Source organism: Schistocerca americana, unplaced genomic scaffold (assembly GCF_021461395.2).
Source record: "Schistocerca americana isolate TAMUIC-IGC-003095 unplaced genomic scaffold, iqSchAmer2.1 HiC_scaffold_1521, whole genome shotgun sequence".
Classification (NCBI taxonomy): domain Eukaryota; kingdom Metazoa; phylum Arthropoda; class Insecta; order Orthoptera; family Acrididae; genus Schistocerca; species Schistocerca americana.
Genome location: NW_025725606.1, coordinates 20,001 through 27,896, shown reverse-complemented (window position 1 = coordinate 27,896; position 7,896 = coordinate 20,001). Strand labels below are relative to the sequence as shown.

General features: G+C 55.2%; 2 non-coding genes across 2 annotated transcripts; both read right to left on the bottom strand.

Moving 5' to 3' along the window:
* Positions 1-1,325: 1,325 nt before the first annotated feature.
* On the bottom strand, positions 1,326-1,480 carry LOC124569669. The gene has a single exon (XR_006971271.1). It is a non-coding gene; the product is annotated as a 5.8S ribosomal RNA (ribosomal RNA).
* A 350-nt stretch (positions 1,481-1,830) lies between these two features.
* On the bottom strand, positions 1,831-3,737 carry LOC124569671. Its single transcript, XR_006971273.1, has one exon. It is a non-coding gene; the product is annotated as a small subunit ribosomal RNA (ribosomal RNA).
* Between the last annotated feature and the right edge of the window lie 4,159 nt (positions 3,738-7,896).

Here is a 7,896-nt window from a genome sequence, read left to right as displayed (position 1 = left end):
GGTCCCAACGTGTACGCTCTAGGTGCGCCTCACCTCGCAATGAGGACGAGACGCCCCGGGAGTGCGGAGGCCGCCGCCCCGTGAAGGGCGGGGAAGCCCCATCCTCCCTCGGCCCGCGCAAGGGCGAGACCTTCACTTTCATTACGCCTTTAGGTTTCGTACAGCCCAATGACTCGCGCACATGTTAGACTCCTTGGTCCGTGTTTCAAGACGGGTCGTGAAATTGTCCAAAGCTGAAGCGCCGCTGACGGGAGCGATTATTCCGCCCGAGAGCATCCCGAGCCAACAGCGGCGCGGGTCCGGGGCCGGGCCAGGTAGGTCCGTCATCCGGGAAGAACCGCGCGCGCTTGCCGGGAGCCCGAGCGCCCAAAGGGGCGAATCGACTCCTCCAGATATACCGCCGGGCAGCCAGCCAGGACACCGGGGCTCTGCCCAACAGACGCGAACCGAGGCCCGCGGAAGGACAGGCTGCGCACCCGGGCCGTAGGCCGGCACCCAGCGGGTCGCGACGTCCTACTAGGGGAGAAGTGCGGCCCACCGCACACCGGAACGGCCCCACCCCGCGGCGAGTGGAAAGGCAACCGGACACGACCCCGCCGCGGATTGCTCCGCGCGGGCGGCCGGCCCCATCTGCCGAGGGCGGAGGCCAGTGGCCGGATGGGCGTGAATCTCACCCGTTCGACCTTTCGGACTTCTCACGTTTACCCCAGAACGGTTTCACGTACTTTTGAACTCTCTCTTCAAAGTTCTTTTCAACTTTCCCTCACGGTACTTGTTCGCTATCGGTCTCGTGGTCATATTTAGTCTCAGATGGAGTTTACCACCCACTTGGAGCTGCACTCTCAAGCAACCCGACTCGAAGGAGAGGTCCCGCCGACGCTCGCACCGGCCGCTACGGGCCTGGCACCCTCTACGGGCCGTGGCCTCATTCAAGTTGGACTTGGGCTCGGCGCGAGGCGTCGGGGTAGTGGACCCTCCCAAACACCACATGCCACGACAGGCGGCAGCCTGCGGGGTTCGGTGCTGGACTCTTCCCTGTTCGCTCGCCGCTACTGGGGGAATCCTTGTTAGTTTCTTTTCCTCCGCTTAGTAATATGCTTAAATTCAGCGGGTAGTCTCGCCTGCTCTGAGGTCGTTGTACGAGGGTGTCGCACGCCACACCGCCAGCCGGCTGTGCACGCTACCGAGTAAGTACCGGTATGCGAACCGCCAGGCGACGGGGCGCGCATCGCACGTTTAAGGAGGCGCGGCCGGCCCCACAGGCGGCCGCGACGCTCCCAGGTCTGCGAAGCGGGGCAAACGCCGCGCGCTTCAGTATACGTAGCCGACCCTCAGCCAGACGTGGCCCGGGAACGGAATCCATGGACCGCAATGTGCGTTCGAAACGTCGATGTTCATGTGTCCTGCAGTTCACATGTCGACGCGCAATTTGCTGCGTTCTTCATCGACCCACGAGCCGAGTGATCCACCGTCCTGGGTGATCTTTTCTTAGTTTACACTGTCTCTTTCAAGACAGTTGCATAGGCGGGACGTAGGCGTGTGGCGGCCCCTGTTCAAGCGTTCTGTGTCCAACGGCCTCACGGCCGATGGGCGTCGTACGGCTCCACACCGGAGCGGACAGGCAGTCGGGCGAAAGTCATTCAAAACGGCGCCAGGCGCCAGGTGCCGCAGGCCAGCCGCTCCAGCGCTTCAGCGCTCGTACCACACAACATTGGCGTTAGTTTTGAGAAGCACGCGTGGTTCCGCACGCGGCGCACGGCTACTGCGAGCCGTACAGGTAGCGTGTTGCGCGACACGACACGCACATCGAAAGACATGCAGTCTAGTCGGTAATGATCCTTCCGCAGGTTCACCTACGGAAACCTTGTTACGACTTTTACTTCCTCTAAATGATCAAGTTTGGTCATCTTTCCGGTAGCATCGGCAACGACAGAGTCAATGCCGCGTACCAGTCCGAAGACCTCACTAAATCATTCAATCGGTAGTAGCGACGGGCGGTGTGTACAAAGGGCAGGGACGTAATCAACGCGAGCTTATGACTCGCGCTTACTGGGAATTCCTCGTTCATGGGGACAATTGCAAGCCCCAATCCCTAGCACGAAGGAGGTTCAGCGGGTTACCCCGACCTTTCGGCCTAGGAAGACACGCTGATTCCTTCAGTGTAGCGCGCGTGCGGCCCAGAACATCTAAGGGCATCACAGACCTGTTATTGCTCAATCTCGTGCGGCTAGAAGCCGCCTGTCCCTCTAAGAAGAAAAAGTAATCGCTGACAGCACGAAGGATGTCACGCGACTAGTTAGCAGGCTAGAGTCTCGTTCGTTATCGGAATTAACCAGACAAATCGCTCCACCAACTAAGAACGGCCATGCACCCACCCACCGAATCAAGAAAGAGCTATCAATCTGTCAATCCTTCCGGTGTCCGGGCCTGGTGAGGTTTCCCGTGTTGAGTCAAATTAAGCCGCAGGCTCCACTCCTGGTGGTGCCCTTCCGTCAATTCCTTTAAGTTTCAGCTTTGCAACCATACTTCCCCCGGAACCCAAAAGCTTTGGTTTCCCGGAGGCTGCCCGCCGAGTCATCGGAGGAACTGCGGCGGATCGCTGGCTGGCATCGTTTATGGTTAAGAACTAGGGCGGTATCTGATCGCCTTCGAACCTCTAACTTTCGTTCTTGATTAATGAAAACATACTTGGCAAATGCTTTCGCTTCTGTTCGTCTTGCGACGATCCAAGAATTTCACCTCTAACGTCGCAATACGAATGCCCCCGCCTGTCCCTATTAATCATTACCTCGGGTTCCGAAAACCAACAAAATAGAACCGAGGTCCTATTCATTATTCCATGCACACAGTATTCAGGCGGGGCTTGCCTGCTTTAAGCACTCTAATTTGTTCAAAGTAAACGTGCCGGCCCACCGAGACACTCACTCAAGAGCACCCTGGTAGGATTGCAACGGGGTCCGCCTCGGGACGCACGAGCACGCACGAGGCGCGGTCGCACGCCTTCAGCTCGCCCCACCGGCAGGACGTCCCACGATACATGCCAGTTAAACACCGACGGGCGGTGAACCAACAGCGTGGGACACAAATCCAACTACGAGCTTTTTAACCGCAACAACTTTAATATACGCTATTGGAGCTGGAATTACCGCGGCTGCTGGCACCAGACTTGCCCTCCAATAGATACTCGTTAAAGGATTTAAAGTGTACTCATTCCGATTACGGGGCCTCGGATGAGTCCCGTATCGTTATTTTTCGTCACTACCTCCCGTGCCGGGAGTGGGTAATTTGCGCGCCTGCTGCCTTCCTTGGATGTGGTAGCCGTTTCTCAGGCTCCCTCTCCGAATCGAACCCTGATTCCCCGTTACCCGTTACAACCATGGTAGGCGCAGAACCTACCATCGACAGTTGATAAGGCAGACATTTGAAAGATGCGTCGCCGGTACGAGGACCGTGCGATCAGCCCAAAGTTATTCAGAGTCACCAAGGCAAACGGACCGGACGAGCCGACCGATTGGTTTTGATCTAATAAAAGCGTCCTTCCATCTCTGGTCGGGACTCTGTTTGCATGTATTAGCTCTAGAATTACCACAGTTATCCAAGTAACGTGGGTACGATCTAAGGAACCATAACTGATTTAATGAGCCATTCGCGGTTTCACCTTAATGCGGCTTGTACTGAGACATGCATGGCTTAATCTTTGAGACAAGCATATGACTACTGGCAGGATCAACCAGGGAGCTGCGTCAACTAGAGCTGAGCAGCCGGCCGCCCGGGAGTGTGTCCCGGGGGCCCGCGCGAACACGCAAGCGTCCGCTCAATTATTCTGCAAACAGGAGGAGGCTGAGCTCCCCTGCACAATACACCTCGAAACCCTCTCAGGTCCCGGCGGCGCGCAGCGCCGTCCTAAGTACTTGGTCGGGTTCGAGAGAGGCGCAATCGCCCGGAGTTTGGCGAGTAGACGCTTTAGGTGCGACCACCCGTGCTCCCAACTGAGCTTGCCGCTGCCGACAGAGGCCCGGGAGCGTGCTGTCGTGGCATTGCCGGCGGGAGACAACACGCGCCACCTACGGTGGCCGGCAGCTCCAACGCCAGCGCCACAGAAGGACAAAAGCCCCACTTGGGTGCCGAAGCGAACTCTCCCAGCACAGCGCACGCGCCAACACGTCCGCACAGCTGCGATACAATCCACCTGCGAGAACCGCAGAGGCGACCGAGCAGCAGACGGCGTCGCGGCGCCGAGCGCCGGGCGGCGGCGCATCCTCAGCGCACACAGTCCTCAATCGGACCAGCACACTGCAGATGTCCACCGCGCTTCGCACCGGGCCCGCGAGGACCTACTTTGGCCGCACGGCGCCGCGTGCAGGGTGCGCCGGCGCGCAGCTGCGCCGCCTGCCGCCTCCGTCGGCCGGCGCGCCTGCCACTGGCCGCCCCCACCAGCCGGCTGTAGCGCGTGCGCCCACGCACCGCGCGGCCAGCACGCCGGAAGGCCCCCCCTCACCGGCCGGGGACGGTCCCACCCAGCCACCGCCGCGTATCGCTTCACACCCACATGCCATTCACGTTCGTGGGCATGGTGGGTATCGCTGAAACAACCGGTTGGTAGCTCAACCGATCGTCGCCATCACTGATTCACCTCTAGCGAGAACAACCGCACCACAACGGTTTACCAGTTCTTCATTTGCGTAACGTCACCAGCAAACGTAGACGTCCATCGCCATTTGCAAATTCAACGATTGTTGCATGCCTGTGTCAGGTGTCACGACACACTATGTCTGCCCACATACACGCAACAACATGTGCACGCTTCGCGAACACGTGGAAGGTGGCCCCCGTACGTATGCGATGTCCATTGCGCGAACGACTGTCAACCGGCCTCTGTCGCATGTCGCAGATGTGGAACGCAGTGCACCATGCTATCACGGTGTGTGAGAAGAGACGACTACGTCTGACAACACGCGCCACTACATCAACAGACGGCTCATGCTGATCGCCATCCACGGCATACCATACTGCAATCCAGCTCTTATAGGGAGACGACACGTAGCTGAGTGCACAATATTTGGACCGTATGGTTCGCCGTTGTTGGCGCAGTCGTGGTACGGTCACACATGTACCACGATGTATCATTCAGTACATGAGGACCAATGTGCGGTACAGTGTGTGATTTGGACGTACAACATCAGCGGACAGTTGCCACAAGCCGTACCACAACGTAGGCTGTGCTTCGCCATGCGAATGCCAATGAACAACTGCGAAGGGCATTGAGCATGTACGTCCTGCCGCCATCCGCATTACAGTGTATAGCTGCAAGGTGTTTAACATGAAGCGATACTCTGGGGACCGGGCAGTGCGAGTAGCAAACTATATTGCGGGGGTTGCAGTTAGGCAACACTACACTAATTTAACGCGTCGTATGACAATTACAGAGCAGGTTAAGGCCCAACGTGTGTTGGGTTAAGGCCCAACGTGTGTTGGGTTAAGGCCCAACGTGTGTTGGGTTAAGGCCCAACGTGTGTTGGGTTAAGGCCCAACGTGTGTTGGGTTAAGGCCCAACGTGTGTTGGGTTAAGGCCCAACGTGTGTTGGGTTAAGGCCCAACGTGTGTTGGGTTAAGGCCCAACGTGTGTTGGGTTAAGGCCCAACGTGTGTTGGGTTAAGGCCCAACGTGTGTTGGGTTAAGGCCCAACGTGTGTTGGGTTAAGGCCCAACGTGTGTTGGGTTAAGGCCCAACGTGTGTTGGGTTAAGGCCCAACGTGTGTTGGGTTAAGGCCCAACGTGTGTTGGGTTAAGGCCCAACGTGTGTTGGGTTAAGGCCCAACGTGTGTTGGGTTAAGGCCCAACGTGTGTTGGGTTAAGGCCCAACGTGTGTTGGGTTAAGGCCCAACGTGTGTTGGGTTAAGGCCCAACGTGTGTTGGGTTAAGGCCCAACGTGTGTTGGGTTAAGGCCCAACGTGTGTTGGGTTAAGGCCCAACGTGTGTTGGGTTAAGGCGCAACATAGGTTAGGTTAAGGCGCAACATAGGTTAGGTTAAGGCGCAACATAGGTTAGGTTAAGGCGCAACATAGGTTAGGTTAAGGCGCAACATAGGTTAGGTTAAGGCGCAACATAGGTTAGGTTAAGGCGCAACATAGGTTAGGTTACGGCGCAACATAGGTTAGGTTAAGGCGCAACATAGGTTAGGTTAAGGCGCAACATAGGTTAGGTTACGGCGCAACATAGGTTAGGTTAAGGCGCAACATAGGTTAGGTTAAGGCGCAACATAGGTTAGGTTAAGGCGCAACATAGGTTAGGTTAAGGCGCAACATAGGTTAGGTTAAGGCGCAACATAGGTTAGGTTACGGCGCAACATAGGTTAGGTTACGGCGCAACATAGGTTAGGTTAAGGCGCAACATAGGTTAGGTTACGGCGCAACATAGGTTAGGTTAAGGCGCAACATAGGTTAGGTTAAGGCGCAACATAGGTTAGGTTAAGGCGCAACATAGGTTAGGTTACGGCGCAACATAGGTTAGGTTACGGCGCAACATAGGTTAGGTTAAGGCGCAACATAGGTTAGGTTAAGGCGCAACATAGGTTAGGTTAAGGCGCAACATAGGTTAGGTTAAGGCGCAACATAGGTTAGGTTAAGGCGCAACATAGGTTAGGTTAAGGCGCAACATAGGTTAGGTTAAGGCGCAACATGGGTTAGGTTAAGGCGCAACATGGGTTAGGTTAAGGCGCAACATGGGTTAGGTTAAGGCGCAACATGGGTTAGGTTAAGGCGCAACATGGGTTAGGTTAAGGCGCAACATGGGTTAGGTTAAGGCGCAACATGGGTTAGGTTAAGGCGCAACATGGGTTAGGTTAAGGCGCAACATGGGTTAGGTTAAGGCGCAACATGGGTTAGGTTAAGGCGCAACATGGGTTAGGTTAAGGCGCAACATGGGTTAGGTTAAGGCGCAACATGGGTTAGGTTAAGGCGCAACATGGGTTAGGTTAAGGCGCAACATGGGTTAGGTTAAGGCGCAACATGGGTTAGGTTAAGGCGCAACATGGGTTAGGTTAAGGTACAATATGGGTTAGGTTAAGGTACAATATGGGTTAGGTTAAGGTACAATATGGGTTAGGTTAAGGTACAATATGGGTTAGGTTAAGGTACAATATGGGTTAGGTTAAGGTACAATATGGGTTAGGTTAAGGTACAATATGGGTTAGGTTAAGGTACAATATGGGTTAGGTTAAGGTACAATACGGGTTAGGTTAAGGTACAATACGGGTTAGGTTAAGGTACAATACGGGTTAGGTTAAGGTACAATACGGGTTAGGTTAAGGTACAATACGGGTTAGGTTAAGGTACAATACGGGTTAGGTTAAGGTACAATACGGGTTAGGTTAAGGCACTTGGGGGGGGGGGGGGCCCGGTTTGTTGATTGTGATTATCGTAAGTAAATGACTGCGGCATCATCTGATTTGCCACGTCAGGGTGCACCTTTGGCTCATAACAGGCGGCGCTCTGATTCCATGCTTGTGGCAGACCTGTGTCTTTCATTCCTGCCATTGTTTGTGTGGTGTGACAGGAGGCAGTATTGTGATGTTGGGTGCACCCCTGTCTGGGACATGTGTGGGTGTTGGTGGCTTAGCTGAGCAATGGTGGTTGTCGGAAGGGTGGGATATTCTGTTTTCCGAGTGGACCTCCCGGTCTGGTTATGATAGTGTGGATTGTCTAATGTGGCAGAGAGGATGCACTGGGTGTTGTTCCATGCTGGTGCTTACATATTGTCTGTGTGCCTGTTACAGGCAGAGAGTAGTGCGTGATAAGAGTGTCTGGCTGACGTGTGATTGTGAGCAGAGTCTTTCAGCATGTATACGGACAGGTCTATACATTATCTGTATTCTGATGGCTCTATCTATTACTAATCA